A 13,382-nucleotide genomic window follows, 5' to 3' on the forward strand; every position below is an offset into this window, starting at 1 on the left:
CAATCCCAGCTCCCTTCCCCTCATTCCTCTTTGTCTAATCCCCAATGAACTTCTGTTCTTCCTTCCTCCACTTATTGTGTGTTAGCATCCACATGTCAGAGAGAATATTCAGCCTTTGGCTTTTTGGGATTGGCTTATTTCACTAGCGTAATAGTCTCCAATTCCATCCATTTACTGGCAAATGCCATAATTTCATTCTTCTTTTATGGCTGAGTAATATTTCAGTGTGTGTATGTGTGTGTGTATTATCCATTCATCTATTGAAGGGCATTTAAGTTGGTCCAACAGTTTAGTTATTGTGAATTGAGCTGCTATAAGCACTGATGTGGCTGTATTACCTTGGTATGCGGATTTTAAGTCCTCTGGGTATATGCCAAGAAGCGGGATATACTGGGTCAAATAGTGGTTCTATTCCAATTAACTAGTATTTCTAAGGAGTACTTTAATGCAGAGTTTAAAGAAAGACAAAGACTTTGGCTACCAATGACACTCACAATGTCTCATTTTCTGTTAGTAGCTGCTTAGCTGTGGTATTTTGCGTGGCTTGTGTGGAATCAAAGCACACTGAATTTGTTGACTGAACGTCAGACTTTCAGAAACAGCAACAGGTTCCAAAATTCCTGAAGGCTCGACAACCTTGAGATGTAGAAAGCTACTCTCCACTGATGTTCCTCCCGTCATCTCCACCTCAGGCCTCCTCCTGTCCTCTACTTTAAGAAAAAGTGGCTCCAAAATGGGAGATGCAGACTCATCCAGGTCCTTCGTCAATGCCTTGACTCCCTCTCTTTGAGGGTTGCCTGTACAGTCTTGGATGGGCTTGGAGACAGACAGACCCCAGCCCCAATCCCAGTGCTGTCCCTTGGCAGCCACGAGTTTCGTGTGTATGGTACCAGGGATTGAACCCAGAGGTGCTCTACCACTGAGCCACATCCCCAGCCCTTTTTAATTTTTTATTTTGAGACAGGCTGGCCTTGAACTTGAAATCTTCCTGCCTCAGGCTCCTGAATCACTGGGATTACAGGCATGTGCCACTGTACCTGGCCAAGAGATGAGTTTTTATGCAATTACTTAACCACTTTTCCTCTGGTAAATGGGCCACACCTGCCTTTCCGGAATGCTCCAAGGGTTAAACAGAATACTACACAGGATGGGCCCTGGCATTTGGTAAGCACGCAATAAGTGGGTGTTGTTATGTTCCTTTCTTCAGATAAAGGGTTTCTCCTTATTTGTTGTGGAGTCTTTAAACCTTGTAAATCTTATAATAATTCTACCTAGAACCATCACTATCAGTCTTTACTATACCTACTAAATGCAGAATGAAAGTACAATCCCAGCGATATTTTTGCATTTATTTGAGTAATGTGCCATAAACTTTATAAAGTGCTTTCACACGTATTATTCTATTTATCTCCCACATCACACCTGGGAGGTTTAGACTGTATTGAAAAAAGATTTAAAGCAGATATTATGTATTTTAGCTACAGCTTATAAGTGTGTATCTGAGTATACAAACAGATGTGTGTGAGAGTCAGGAGCTGTGTGAGTGGACATTTACCTGTGTCTGCGACTGTGAATGGGTGGCCGTTGGAGCTGTCCGATGGACTCCATACCTTTATATTTGGGTGGACTGAACTCCAGATCTCCTGCTTCTCTTCTATTCCCACCCAAATGTCTATGTTTGTCCATTGTTATGCTGTTGATCTACTAGATGGGCTTTGGTAATGCTGCAAGGTTCCTGAATATATTTGAGAAGCTTACTGTGGACTCAGCTAGTTAAGTCCACATGGGGCTTACTTAGATGGGCCCCATAAAATAAAGACATACAGTATTCTGGGCAGGTTTAGCCACAGGTAGGCATTGACTGAGACTGGAAGGGAGAACCCCTTCATAACTCAAGTGGCTTCTCTGGCTGCAGTCCCCTCTCCTCTATGGCTCTAGTTCCCCGTGGCCTCTCTTCATCTCATTGTAGGACATAAAGGAAATGCAGAACCTCAGGCTCCTGAGTGTCCAGGATTGGTCTGTGCAGAAGGAAACCAGATTGTCCCAGTTTCCTGGTGGGGAACTTCTCTGAAAGAGGAAAATATTGCCATTTTGACAAGCAGATTGGCTCTTGATTCTGCTGAAACAGCTAGTCAAGCTGTCAGATCACTGGGCAAGTTTAAGTTAAATTAGTTGTTTGGCATCATGTGGGCCAGGGACTAGGTAAAAAATTTTTTTCTGCTGAGAGCTGCTGACAAAATTAACTCATTAAAAAAAAAAAAAGGTAACTCTTTAAAGAAATCAACTTATGTCCATTTCTTTTGCTTCTTGAATTAGGAACTATGAAGATAAAACTCTTTTCCCTGAGTATCACAAATAATAAAAGTAAAAACTTTGTACTGATGATAGTATTGTGGGGAGAACCAAGGGGAACTGGACGCGGTGGCACAGGTCTGTAATCCCCACAGCTCAGGAGGCTGAGGCAAGAGGATCGAGAGTTCAAAGCCAGCCTCAGCAACTTAGTGAGACCCTGTCTCTAAATGAAATATAAAAAAGGGCTGGGGATGTGGCTCAGTGGTCGAGTGCCCTGAGTTCAATCCCTGGTATCCCCCCCCCCAAAAAAAAAAAGAACCAAGGGGAGGGAGGGTCAGATGTGGGAAGGGAAGGAAAAGCAAATGGGAGAAGAGAAAGATGTGCTCTGAGGCCCTCCCAGAGACCTTAATGTAGAGAAGGTGAGAGGAATGTGGAGGAAGAGGTGCCATTCAGGAAGCAACGCCCTTTCTCAAGGCCTTCTGGGAAGTTGCAATGACAGCCTTTTAAGGTGGCCTTGTTTTTGCCGGCTGTTGACTCTATCTGACGGCTGTGATGCAGGTCCCCAAGCAGACATTTCTCTTGGTTGCTTTAGTCCACCGTGGGCACCTAAGTCATCACAGGTTAATTGCTCGCCTCCCTGACAAGTGACCTGAGGCAGAATCCAGGTCATAAATTCTTTTCCTGGGATTCAGAATATAGTAGGTGCTCACACTCTCTTTCCTTTCTCCCTCCCTTCCTTTCTTCTTTTTTTTTTTTTTCCTGTTTAGGATTGAACTCAGGGCACTTTCCCATGGAGCCATATCCTCAGCCCTTTTAACTTTTTTATTTTGAGGTAGGGTCTTGGGCCTTGCTAAGTTGCTGAGGCTGGTTTTGAACTCAGAATCCTCCTGGGATGACAGGCGGGGGCCACCCTGCCTGGCTTAGTCCTCAGATTTTCTGATGTTAACCCAGAAAGGGAATCAGAAGAATGAAAAGGAGTATAGAAAGCCATTGGCTCAGCTTCTCTCCAGGCAGGACACAGCCCCGCTACCTTAGACTCCATACTTCCTGTGAGCTGTGGAAGCCAAGATTCTCCTTTTTCTTCTCTTTCCCACTTTCATCCTAGGGACAAACTCCTCAGCCTTTTAAAATGCAGAACAGGAGCCCGTGGGAAGGACAAGGGAGTATATATGAATACATTTCACATTATTTCAAATTGAAATTAAAATTTTAAACTGAAATTGGTACTTTACGCGATGGTGTACTATATTCAGTAATAAAAAAGAATGAAGACGTTGGTTTCCTGCAACCCATGGGTAAATGTCCAAATAATTATGCTGAGCACAGGAAGTAGCCCAGGGGAGTGAGTGTGGAGCGTGGGATTCCATTGACAGGGCATTTTAAACGGATGAGCCTGCTCTGTGGTAAGAAGCACAAACCACAGTGACCTAGGGCCAGGTGAAGGGGGCTGGAGGGCACAGAGGCCCAGGAGACATTTTGGGGGGATGAAATGCTCTGCATCTTGATTGGGGTGGTGGTGAAGTGGGTATACCTGAAGATTCATCAAGTCAACACAAACTAGTGTGTTTTATTGTGTGTTTGGGATTTTATCTCTATGCAATTGATTAGAAATGTAAAAATAGTGTACAATGAATCAAAATGCATTCTGCTGTCATATATACCTAATTCAAATAAATAGATTAATTTTTTTAAAAAAAAGAAAATGTAAAAATAGGGGCAGTGAAGGAAAAACTGGGGCCCGTTGGGGTCATGTGCTCTCAGGGACCCAAATGGGATGGGGATGAGCCCCTTCCTCCTGGCTAAGCGTGAACCAGAATGAGGAGCTGAGGCTGGACTTCAGTGGAAAGAGGACCCTGGAATCCACTGCTGCAGGTGGAAGGCCCTCCCTCCCCTGCCTCCTCTGCATTCATGTCCCCTGGGCGGGGAACTCAGCATGAGGGCGAGCCCGTCTTTCCTACCTGCGTTGCACAGAGGAGACACCTGAAGGTGGAAGATCATACGCCAAAGGTGGCTGACGTCCTACCCTGCCAGGTCCCCAGAGCTGCTGCTCCATGGGACTCTGCCCTGTGTCCCACAGGCCCTGTCCCCCGGGCGGATGTGCCTGGGGAGTGTCGGTTGCCCGGATACTGAAGGACAGCAAGTGGCTGGAGTGTGGGAAAGCCTGCTGAGGGGAGCCTAACTAGATCTCTCCTTGTCCCTGGGTCCCCGCTGCCACCGCCGCTGCTGCCATATGCTCATAGTATGCCCAGTGGCCCACCTGAAGACGTTTCTAGAATCCAGTGAATTCCCTGCAGCCTTTTAAGTCCAGTGTCATTGCCAGGTGGGTTACATCCACTCTGTAAACACAGATTAAATATTCAGTGCATGCCCAGCGCCATGGGAGGCACCTGGTATAGTCAGGGGACTAAAAGTCTTGTGTTGGAGCTTTCTAATGGCATTTAAACTCGAGACCTATGGGGAAGTACTTCTTTTTTTGGTACTGGAGGCTTGGGAGGAGACAGGGCCGAGCTGAGTCCTTGAAGACAGTTAAATTCCACTCGGCTACATGTAGCCAAGGCAGGCACAAGAAGGAGTGTTCTAAACCCAAGAAACAGCAGGTACAAAGGCCCAGAGGTGTGAGAAGGGCCTGTGTTGCAAGAGTTACAAGTAGTCTAGTAAGGTTGTAGGGCCTGGGGCTGATGGCACTGAGCGTGAGAGACAGGGGATGGTGGCGAGCACTAGATCCGCCTCCAGTTAGAGCCCAGCATCAGTTTACAGGAAGCTGAATGGTCCCAGGAGGAAGCAATGGGCCAATCTGGAATGTGGGATAAATGACCTGCTTTGTCCAACTGATGAATGACATAATAATATACCCAGTGCCCCACCTGAAGAAGTTTCTAGAATAAAAGGAATGTAATGGATACAACAACCAAAGGCAACGTGTGAACTCACACCTGTAAGGAGGCATTTTGGAGCCCATCAGAGAGGTTTGAATATGAAGATAACACAAAGCATTAATTTATGCAAGTAGTGACAGTGTCATGTTATAGAGGGCTTTCTAATGGCATTTAAACTCGAGACCTATGGGGAAGTACTTCTTTTTTTGGTACTGGGGATTGAACCCAGGGGCGCTTAGCCACGGAGCCACATCCCCAGCTCTTTTTATATTTTTTATTTTGAAACAGGATCTTGCTAAGTTGCTTAAGGCCTCACTAAGTGGCTGAGGCTGGCTTTGAAATTGTGATCCTCCTGCCTCAGCCTCCTGAGCCACTAGGATTACAGGTATGTGCCACTATGTCCTGGCAACTAAAAGATCTTTTTTAAAATGGTGCCCTCAAGAACAGAGACACAGTGGTGCAGAGAGTAGACACCAGAACTCTTGGGGGAGGGGGTCGATCTGGAGGCAGAGGTGACGTGTTTGCTGGGGAGCGTGGTGTGTGGATGCGGATGCAATGTCTGGCCAACATTGGAAAGGAGAGACCAGGGCTTGGGAGCAGGCTGAACTGCCCGGTGGTGACTTAATGTCCATATGAGAATGGCCGCTGGTCATGCTATCCCGAGGACTTTCTTACCGCAGGACTATTTTGCCTCGTGGGGCTCCTTCGGCTTTTCTGGTGGGGTATTCCCCTTTGTGGTGACTATCACAAGGGCCTCGTGTCCCTTGCTCTTCCTGGGGTGAAGGGGTGGCCTGAGTTCTGTTTCTTGGTGCCCAGGAAAGGATCCTCCCCAGTCCTGGGTGAGTGCCTTGGCCACTGTCCCTTGCCCACCTTCCCTTGATTCCAGGCAAATAAAGGACTCTTCCAGGGAAGAGGATCTCGATGACTCCAGGAGAGGCTAAGCATGTAATAAGAGTCCCCACAGCCAAGTGCATCCAAGGACCCATTGCTGCGTCCTGCTGCTGCCTGTCTCCACTGGCAAAGAACAAGCTCAGGCCTCCTCCTGACCCCAGCCCCATCGCCATTATTACAGTCTGCCCACTGTGCCTGGTGCTTTGCTAATCATTCTGTATATATTATTTCTAATCCTCAGCAACCCTTATTAGGTGGATATTAGTAATCCTCTTTTACCGATGATGATCCTGAGGCTCAGAGAGCTTACCTGACTTCCCCAAGGCAACTTAGTAAGGTCTGAGCGAAGAACCAAGCTCTGCGTATGGCCCAAGCCATTCTTTGCAACCACCCTATACATCGTTTCCCAGTGAACCTGGCCTTCGCTTAGAGAATCAGGGGTCTGTGAACTCGGCTCCAGAGGTTGGGAGACCCAGGGTCTCTTCAGCCACCTGGGTCCACCCCACCCTATCAGTTAGTTAACCATGTACCTGAGCAGGAATGGGCCCGTGCTTGGCAGGGCTGAGGCTGTGCCCTCTCCACCTCTGCAGGAGCCTTGACCCCAGAGAGTTTTAAAAATCCTTTTGGAGGCTGCCCTGGGTGTCACCGCTAATTAGAAAGTTGAATTTTGTGTCCAAGTGCACACAGCCCTCCCCAGGCAGGCCCAGTTCCCCATGGGGGGAGGGGGGATCCGAGTCATTTCTGCATCTCCAGGAAGCTGAGAGGGTGCAGAGGTATGAAGATACTGGAATCTGGTGGTGCTGGCCTGGTTCAGCTCTGTTCCCTGCCTCATGTATGCGACATCTCTTTGCCATTTCCTGGTTGTCGCCCAGGAGATGCCCTCCGCCTGCGATGTCCTTCCCATGCCGGGTGCCTGTGTGATTCCTGTTCTCAGGCCCCTGGTTCACAGGCTGGGTAGCACCTTTGTTCTGCCGCACTAACCGCTGTCCTCGCTATGTCCTACTGTGATCACGCGGGTCTCCTCACAGGAGTGGGAGCTGCGTGACAGCAGGGACCATGTCTTGTCATTCTTTTATGTCCAGAGACTAGCCCAGCCTCGGTGCCTCTCAAGGTGTTTGCCAAGTGAACTAATGAATGGGTAAATGCATGGCTGGATGGAGGAAGCAGATGACTCATTTTTTGACCAACCCTGAGCAAACTAGTTCCCATCTGAGCCTCGATGGCTTCATTTGCAAAATCTGGGGACTGGATCCAGTGAGTTCCAAGGGCCCTTCCTGCTTTACAAACACTCCAGCAGGGGTAGAGGGAACCGGCCAGCGCCCGCAGAGTGTTCCCTCCGAACACCTGCCCCCTTGGAGCAGAGACCGGAGTTGGCAGGCTGGTGATGGATGCAGGACCGGCATGAAAAATCGAGGCCACAGGCTGAGCTCCCCCTGCCAGGTGGCTCGAGGGCTACAGAGCGTCACAGGGCAACCGTGAGGGAATGTTATCGATGGCCTGACACCATGTTGGGGGAATTAGCCCGTCCTCACATGTAATTACGAGGCATAGAATTATGCAAAGGGACAGGCCGGGAGCAGAGGCAAAAAGAAATGCTTTGTACCCACAGTGACGATGAGTGAGCTGGGGAAGAAGGCCAAGCCATTCATCTCTTCCACAGCTTCTCCTGCCAGGGGCGTTGGCAGCAGGTGGCCTTTGTCAGCCAGAGGAACCCCAGTTAACCCCATGCTGTCCTCTGTCTCAGGCTTTGGAGGTGAGGGTCCTCAGGGTCAGGCAGTCCCTAAGGGCCATCTGTTCCTTGATCTTTTCTGAGGAAGGCTTTGCACTTAGCCTTAGCATCAGCATAATCCTGGAGGAGGGTAGATATCCAGTAGTTATTTTTTTCTTTTTGGTACTGGGCATTGAACCCAGGGGCGCTTAACCACTGAGCCCCATCCCCGGCCCTTTTTTATTTTTTTCATTTTGAGACAGAGTCTCACTGAGTTGCTCAGGGCCTCTCTAAGTTGCTGAGTTTGGCCTCAAACTTGCAATCCTCCTGCCTCAGCCTCCTCTGCCACTGGGATCACAGGCATGTGCCCCTGCGCTTGGCTCACCCAGCAGTATTTACTGAATGAATGTCAGTCAGTTAGTGTATAAATCATATGGTCCATGGAGGCAAGTATTCTTATTCTGTTCATTGCTCTATCCCAGCACACAGAACAGTGTCTGGGATTGAGTAGCGGCTCACTGAGTATTTGCTGAATGACTAAATGGCTTCAGGAAAGCCAGTGCCAATGTATGAGACAGGCAGGAAAAAAAGCAATGAACTAGGTAAAAGGGAGGCCAGGGTTGGGGAAGGAGGCAGAAGCAGGGCTCAACACATGGCTAAGCATGGACTTGCATCTGTACTGTCCTTAGGCAAAGGCCTTGGGACCATCTCTCCTTTCTTCTAGGGCAGTACTCCTCAAATTGTGGTACAGAGACCACCAGCTCAGACTCTCGCAGGATGCCCAAGCTCATCAAACTGCATCAGAATCTTTGCAGTTGAGCCCAGAACCCGCACTTTACAGAAGCTTCCAAGAGATTATTTTTGGTACTGGGGAATGAACCCAGAGGCGTTTTACCACGGAGCCACATCCCCAGTCCTTTTTATGTTTCATTTTGGGACAGGGTCTTGCTGAGTTGCTTATGGCCTTGCTAAGTTGCTGAGGCTGTCCTTGAACTTGTGATCTTCCTGCCTCAGCCTCGGGAGTCTCTGGGATTACAGTCATGCACCAACTGCCTGGCCCAAGAGATCTTTTAATGCACATTAAGATCTGGAAGGAGCTGATTAGGCTGCTGGGGAGAAGATCCTCTGCCTTCCTCTGCTACTATTCTGGGATAGAGCAAAATAAACAGCAGCCACCACTTACTAGGGCAGATATGCATTATGTCGCATAATCCTCCTGAGAGCCCTGTGAGGTGAAGGTTTCCCTGTCTCTTTATATAAGAGGAAACTGAGGCTCCAACAAGTGAATGAACTTGCCCCCAGGTCACACAGCTAGAAGGCAGCAGGGTCAGGACCAAAGCCTGGATTTGTACATTACGCTGTCCTGCCTCACGGGGTTCCTTCTGTTGCCTGGTAGCTAACCCCAGTCCCTTGTCCTGACTTCAGGGAGGAGAGAGCTGTCCCCTGCACGGGGGCAGTGATTCTGCTCCATCTTGTGTGTTGATGGAAATGCGTGAAGCAGGAGGCGGCCTCTCTCAGGCACCGTCAATTTGTTTCCACTGAAGACCTATGTTCCCTGCCCAGGGAGTCTGATGGCAGCTGGAGAAGTCCCATAGGCAGCAGCTCTGACCCTGTCATCCTAGCTCACCCCCCAACTTACATATCAGCAGCTGTCACCTGCTCAGCAGATGGGCTGACTGGCAGCACCTCTCCCTGAGCGGTACCCAGATTGGCTTGGCTGTGCCCTGGCTGCCCCTGAGCTAGAGCCATCTGTGCCCAAGAGAGACCCAACATCAGAGAAGGGCAGACGGACCCTGCACAGCCCTTCAGGTTGCAGAGAGAGAGATGGCTCAGAACCTTGTGGTGCCCACACCTGCTTTGCCCAGAGAGGGCACCTGAGACCAGCGCACGGGGGGAGGGGCAGCTTTCCCAGCCCCTGCTAGGGCCTTTCAAAGCCTGTGAAATGCCTCTCGCTCAGCCAAACACTGCGACCTGACCCTGAGTCTAAGCCATCCCTTTCTGCTGCCTTCTGTCTGTCAGCAAAGAGCCCCCCTGGTGTCTCTCCATGGCAATCAGAGTCCCTGGAAACCCACACCACGGGAAGAGAAGGGGATGGGCTGAGCCGGCGTGGGTGGGTCTGCCCCGGTTCCGTGAGGCCCTTCTGCATTTTTTTCATAGCTGATTGAACTCATTGCCTTTCTAATGGGGAAAACAGAGCTGGGCTGAAAAGTTCCTTTAAAATGAAACTCAAGAGCAGAAGAACACAGACAGAGGTAGAGTTTGTGGGAAATTAGTATGCCATGCGACAGGGACCGGGAGGGGTCCCTTCCACCAGTGAACCAGAGAGACAGAGTCGTTCCATTTCATGCCCTTCCTGAGATCCCTGCAGGGGATTTGGCATTTGATCCTCCACGGGAGGAGGAGCAATGCCCACCCCTCCCTGAAAGAAGGCTCATTTAGAGAGACAGAGAGGTTGATCCTCCTCAAAACGAAAGGCATCTCTGCCTCTGAGTGGAGTCTCACGCCAGAGCCCCTGGAGTTCTGGAAAAGGAGAAGTCTCCCATCCAGCAATCATCTAAGTTCAGTCAGCCCGTGCCCTAGCCTTTAGGAAGGGAGACTCCGCCACTTCCCCTTCCTCCTCCCTAGACCTCCAGACTGCGGCAGGAGCTGGCTGGGGGCTGCACCATGCGGGGCTGAGAGGCAGGTGCCCTAAGTGGGAAGGGTTGACACATTCCCACGCAACCTGGCCACCCCCTTCTGGAAGTGTTTGGCTGCACATTTTCCTGGGAAATGAGGACTTTTAGGGGAAAAAAAAAAAAAAACGAACACACGCACACACAAAAAAAATCCGACCACTGCATTGCAGTGCCTCTGAGATTGGTGCAGGCTGCCCGGCTGTGTTTGAGGCACACACGCTGCATGTCCTCACCCAGCCTGCACCTAGGCCACCGGTCTCCTCACCCCCCTGACTGGTGCTGTCACAGCCCTGGAACCAGAGGCAGGGGAGGGGGCAGCGGCTTCCGTGTCACCTAGCTCTGGACTGACCCAGAGCAGGATCCAAGAGGCAGTGGTAGTAGAGATAGAGGTGGGGATTTCTGAGCCAGGGAGGGGGAGGACAGGGTGGCCAGGCCAGGAGGCTGGCCTCCTGCTGCCTCCACTGCCCTTGCCAGGACACTGGTTCTCTCCGTCATCCAGGACCCCTTCAGATGAAGCCCGGGTGGCCCATTACCAGCCCTCATCCTTTTCTCCTCCTTAGGGGCCCTTGCTGACCACACGCCTCTGGCTCCCAGCTCACAGACTGAGATCTATGGAGTTTAGAGCTGAAAGGGGCTGAAGAGATCATCTAGTGCCATCCTTCTATTAACAATGACCCAGAGAGGCAAGGTGACTTGCCCAAGGTCATTCACTGAGCTGAGGGCCGGCTGGTCTTGGAATGTGGGGCCAGATGTGGATCAAGAAGTGCTGAGGGAAACCCAGTGAGAGGGCGCTCAGAGAGGTGTGGTGACTTCCTACTGATTGTTTAATGGATTCATTGATTAGCTGTGGGAGGCGGCCGAGGAGGAGACGCAGGATCAGGGTTCAGTGGCCTTCTCTACACTTCTCCCAGGGGCCTGGCCCCACTACAGCCCTCTGCCCTCAGCCTCTAGGCATCCCTCCAATCGCCAATTCCAGTCCAGCCCTAGGGCCTGTCAAGGACAAGGAGGGGCTCCTTCCACTGTGCTGGCCACACTGTTTCTGGAGGGGGTGCTGACCGCAGAGGAACAGGGAAGCCAAGCAGGGGAGCACCTCGTGTCCTCTGACCCAGGACTCCCAAGCCAGCTCTCAGCATGCCAGTATGAAGGAGGAAAGAGGAAAACACAGTGACCGCCAGAGACGGCGAACAACTTCCGGTTCACAGAACCATCTGCCTGTTCCCTCCAGGACCTCCCTCTAGAGCTAGTGGTACCCCATCCCTGCAAGCCTTAGGTTCTGAAGGCCCAAGAAGCTGGGAACAGCTCTGTCCAGGGTCCTGATCTCACTTCCCAGAGAAGTGGGATCTAGGTCTGCATGGGAGGACAGAGAACTGGGTGGGAAAGAGGTCCTGGGCATTCTGAAGGCTGCCCTTGAGCCTCTTCTTGTGGGCAGCCCAGAGCACGGTGGGCATCATGGCTCTTTGTGGTGTGTCTGGACTCACTTTGCCTGAGACAGGCAGTGATGAGGCTTCTGTGCCACTGACCATGATGCGGGTGGCCCAGCCTCAGTCTGACCTCTGGAACTCACCAGGAGGGCTCAGGTCTAGGTGGGGAGCATTCTCTTCTCAATATCTCATTTTAAGAAGGATATGGACAAACTGAGTCTTGTATTTGCCCAGAAGAATTTGGCCAGGACAGAAGAGGCAATGGGAAACTCTGAACAAGGGTGGAAGGAGCACTTGGTATTAGATGCAGGCACCCAAGGGGCTTCTTCTAGAGAGCTGGAGAATGGCCATGTCTGCCGTGGAAGCCACAGATTCACAATTTTAGTTCAAGAGAAGGAAGTCCATTCTGACTCTTAGAGACGTCTAAACAACGGGAAGGCTATTTTGTGATAGAGCCGGTGGCCAGTTGCTGGTCAGGGAATTCCTCCACGGAGCAGAAAGGAGGTTGAGCTGGAGACAGCGAGGGGGGAAGGCAAAGGGAGGACCTATGCATGTCCTGGCTTTGGTGCTCTTGGGCTGTCACCTATGTGTGGCATCTGACATTTAACAAGCAATACAGCCCACTGGAGCGTCACCTCTCCCTGCCAAAAAAGCTATTGTTTCTTATTGTTACGGATGACAAAAGGAACCTCAGAGAGGTTAATGCTGAGTCCTCCACCCGGAAAGCAGCAGCTGGGGCTGGAACCGAGGCTGCCTGGTCCACAGCCCTTGTTCTTGTCATTCATCCCACTCGGCACCGAGTCTCGGGCTCTCAGGGGCCTGGGGCACAATGGAGGGACTGAGTGCCCATATAGGCTTGCCCCTCCCCTGCTCTGAGTTGAGAATAGAGTAGCAGAGCTGAGGAGGAGGGCAGCTGCCACCCAGGGGCTGAGGATCTGGAGGCCTGGAGGTTGGCTGGCCATTGGGTTATCCCTGGCCAGGCTGATGCTCCCCATGGGATGTTGTGAACGGCGTGTGTGTGTGCGTGTGTGTGTGCGTGTGCATGTGAATATCCCAAAGTCCACGTCTACCAGGGCCACATCTCCCTCACCCAGGCATCACTGATGACACTTCTCAGCACCCGGTCCTCTGCCTTCTTGGGGTTGCAGCGGGGAGGGCTTCCAAGCCTCTCTTGCCAGGTCTCCTCCTGAGCCCTTCACAGGCCCCATAAGACTTGGACCCGCAGCCTTTGACCTTCAGCTAGGGCCCAGGTGTGGGGGGTGGAGGGTGGTAGCTGGTAGGATACAGAGCCCCTGCACCTTCAGGTTTGGAGGACCTTGGCACAATGCCACCCAGACCTGTCCTTTCCCTTTCATGTGTACCCCAGGGGCTTGCTCACCAGTTCCCCCTCCATCATCTAAGTACAAGCCAGAGCTTAGGAGTTGCTCATTAATGTCCCACCCTCCTCTCCCCTTGCGCCCAGTTCAATCCCAGAGCTGGTCACCTTTTGCTCTTCCCCCTGGAGCCCTCTTGTCTTCAT

The sequence above is a fragment of the Callospermophilus lateralis genome, chromosome 13 (genome assembly GCF_048772815.1).
Source record: "Callospermophilus lateralis isolate mCalLat2 chromosome 13, mCalLat2.hap1, whole genome shotgun sequence".
Lineage (NCBI taxonomy): Eukaryota > Metazoa > Chordata > Mammalia > Rodentia > Sciuridae > Callospermophilus > Callospermophilus lateralis.